We start from the raw sequence: 3,868 nt of genomic DNA on the forward strand, positions 1-3,868 counted from the left end.
TTTGAGCAAAAAGCTCACCAGCTTGAGCCCAAGGTCGCTGGCTCGAGCAAGGGGTTTCTCAGTCTGCTGAAGGCCCGTGGTAAAGGTATGAGCAAGCAATCAATGAACAACTAAGGTGTTGCAACGCACAACGAAAAACTAATGATTGATGCTTCTCATCTCTCCGTTCCTGTCTGTCTGTCCCTGGATATCCCTCTCTCTGACTCTCTCTCTGTCTCTGAAAAAAAAAAAGAAGAAGTAAAAACTAAGAATGATAAAAAAAACTCAAAAGATCCTGAGAGACTTCATTCAAAGCCTTGGAGACACTCTGAAGATGGAAAATCATTGCACTAATATTGGAGGTGGGACTTTTGGCCAGACCCAGAGGACCAATCCAAGCCACCCACCACGCCTGTTCTTTCTCCTCTGGCCTGCCGCGGCCAGAGCTCTGGACCCATCTTTCTCTCTCTGCTCTTCTCACCTTCTCACCATACACCGTCTAGTACTCACTGCCTGTCCAGCTGGGCTCTTCTCTCCTCTTTCATCGTAATTACCTTCAGAGGCTTTATCATCTCTGATGTTCACACTCATTACCCCCTAATTTTGCCTCATTTCTTTCCATCCCTGTTCAGTGTTCTGAACACTGGGAGAGATGCGACTGAGAACAGATATTTATGATGAGTTTGGGGTGAAATGGAACCAACTATCTCCCAAGAGCAAGGAGGGGTTTGTGTGTGTTGTGGTGGGCTTCAATTTTACCTTTGTTGGCTTAGGGCAAGGTCAGTCCCAAGGTGGCAGGTGTTATCCAGCTAGAGGAAGAACCTAGCTGAGACCTCAGAAAGAATGAGACGAAGAGAAGGCTATTGGATCCAAGCCCTGCTCAGAGCAGGTAGTTTACTGGATGCAGACGAAGGCATGCAGAAGCTGACTTCTCTTGCCTCTTCTCTCCTCCCTAGAGGTAGAGGCGGATTTAATGGCGGGCGCGCCAGGTGTGTGCCCTGGGCCCGACTGCTGAAGGGCCCCGCAAAACCCCAACTTTACACTGTTTTCTAATGACACCGAGTTTGGTTTCATATGTGCAACTTTAACTTTAATAGTACATAATATTTTTTATTTATTTAAAAATATAGTTGGCCCTGGCCAGTTGGCTCAATGGTAGAGCGTCGGCCTGGCGTGCAGAAGTCCCGGGTTCGATTCCCGGCCAGGGCACACAGGAGAGGCGCCCATTTGCCTCTCCACCCCTCCCCCTCTTCTTCCTCTCTGTCTCTCTCCTCCCCTCTCGCAGCGAGGCTCCATTGGAGCAAAGATGGCCCGGGTGCTGGGGATGGCTCCTTGGCCTCTGCCCCAGGCGCTAGAGCGATGCCCCGGAGGGGCAGAGCATCGCCCCCTGGTGGGCGTGCCGGGTAGATCCCAGTCGGGCGCATGCGGGAGTCTGTCTGACTGTCTCTCCCTGTTTCCAGCTTCAGAAAAGTACAAATATATATATATATATCTAGTAAACATGTATTTTTATTTTCCTTGTCTCTGTCTCTCTCTCTCTCTCTCTTTTTTTTAAGGGGCCTACTATTTTCCTCTGCGCCCGGGGCCTCAACCAACCTTAATCCACCTCTGCCCAGAGGCCCTCTCCGTTACTCTCTTGGTGTGGGGTTCTCTTCCTATGTCCTCGTGGGTCCCCTGCGCCTGTCTTTGTCTCTTTTTCCTGTTTCCCTCTCAGACTCCTTTTGCTGTATTCACCCCTCAGCCCTGCATCACTGAGGTCCCGCCACCGTCTCACGTTCTTGCACCTTCATGCTTTCTGTGCCCCTCAGTGTACTCACTTCTCTTTGTCTCAGGCAGTGTAAGTGCCTATGATTTGATCTGTTTTTCTGTGTCTCTGTCCATCTGTCTGTATTCCCAGAAGCCCTATAACTCTGGAATGCCGGGCAGGAGTGGCTTTTCTGAGAATGGAGCCTGGGACAGCCACCTGAGGAGCAGAGGTAGCTAAGAACATTTCCAGCCCAACAGTCGTCATGGTAACAGCCGGCGCAGGCCAGGAAGGGGATGTGAGGAACCACGTGGGCTTGACCTTTCTGTGGGTGTCAGGTTTGAGCGGGAGCTGAGGAAGAACAGCAACAACTGTTTCCCTCTGGTCCAGCCCTCAGGCTTCCAGGCGGGGCTGAAAGGAGAGAGGGAGAGACTTAGAACTGGGACAGCTGGCAACAGAGTGAGAGGAAGGACAGAGGGTTAGCCACAGCCATCTAGAGAAGCCTCGGGAGAGAGGGACAGAAGCACAGCCATGCACCCCTGCACGTGCACACACGACCCCAGGGTCGTCACCGAGTCTCCCACTGTGAACCGGCCTGTGCAAGGCTCGAGGCACCATTCCTGTAGGCTCAGCTTGCACTTCACCAGCTGGCGGCTCTGGGTGGGTGGTGACTAAAGGTCAGCTCCCCACTCACAGCTCCTTCCCTCCAGACTCCTTCAGATCAAATGTCACTTTTTCCATATTGTGAAAGCCTTTATTGCTCTAAGGAAAATATGCTAAAATAAAAAGAGCCAAATGATTCTTTCAAAAATAGAAATATTGGCCCTGGCTGGTTGGCTCAGTGGTAGAGCATTGGCCTGACGTGTGGATGTCCCAGGTTCATTACCCAGCCGGAGCACACAGGAGAAGTGACTCTCTGCTTCTTCACCCCTACCCTTTCCCCTTATCTCTCTTTCTCTCTCTCTCTCTCTCCCCCTCCCGAGCTCTGAAGATGGCTCAATGGTCCCTCCACGTCAGGTGCTAAAAATAGCTCGGTTGCAAACTTGGCCATAGATCAGCAGAACATTCGGCCCGAGAAGCGGGTTGCCAGGTGGATCCTGGTTGGGTGCGTACGGGAGTCTGTCTCTCTATCTCCCCTCCTCTCACTTGGAAAAGAGCAAAAAGCAAAAATAGAAATATAAATGCAATAGTCCAAAGAAAGATACGAAAATGAAAGGTATTCTAATCCTCCCCTCCATTTCCACCAGCTCTGAGGGGCCCTCTGGAGTTGCTCCCCATGCCTGCCAGGCCAGGGGCAGAGATGAGGATGGACCCCAGTGCTTATTTCTCTGACAAGGGCACAAGAAGAGAAGCCAGATTGGTTGTTGCTTGTTTGTGAAGGGGGCTTGGACTCAGCACATCCTGACAGCCCATACACACCCTTTCCACTCCTTTTCTTTTTCCTATTGGAGCAGACATACAGGCACCAGGAGGAGGTGCCCATAGGTAGCCTGTTAACCCTATGACCCCTTGAGAGAGAGGCAAGGGGTAGAGGGCAGATTCAAGTCAGCTCCACAGAGAACATGGCTCAGCTGTGGATCTCATTCCCAGACTTTCTTTCTTTTTTTTTTTTTATTGAAGCTGGAAACGGGGAGAGACAGTCAGACAGACTCCCGCATGCGCCCGACCGGGATCCACCCGGCACGCCCACCAGGGGCGACGCTCTGCCCACCAGGGGGCGATGCTCTGCTCCTCCGGGGCGTCGCTCTGTTGCGACCAGAGCCACTCTAGCGCCTGGAGCAGCGGCCAAGGAGCCATCCCCAGCGTCCGGGCCATCTTTGCTCCAATGGAGCCTTGGCTGCGGGAGGGGAAGAGAGAGACAGAGAGGAAGGGGGGGGTGTGGAGAAGCAAATGGCGCTTTTCCTATGTGCCCTGGCTGGGAATCGAACCCGGGTCCCCCGCACGCCAGGCCGACGCTCTACCGCTGAGCCAACCGGCCAGGGCCCCAGACTTTCAAGTCATGACCACACAAGAGATCTTAAGCCTCTTGGACACACTGCCATGGGAAACGAGACCACTCAGAATGAAACTCAGAATGAAAAATAAGGTCTTCTCGGGTACTGAAAATACACCTTCAGGAATGACATAAAGGGGCACTCACAGACA

This window comes from Saccopteryx leptura, chromosome 6 (genome assembly GCF_036850995.1).
Source record: "Saccopteryx leptura isolate mSacLep1 chromosome 6, mSacLep1_pri_phased_curated, whole genome shotgun sequence".
Taxonomy (NCBI): domain Eukaryota; kingdom Metazoa; phylum Chordata; class Mammalia; order Chiroptera; family Emballonuridae; genus Saccopteryx; species Saccopteryx leptura.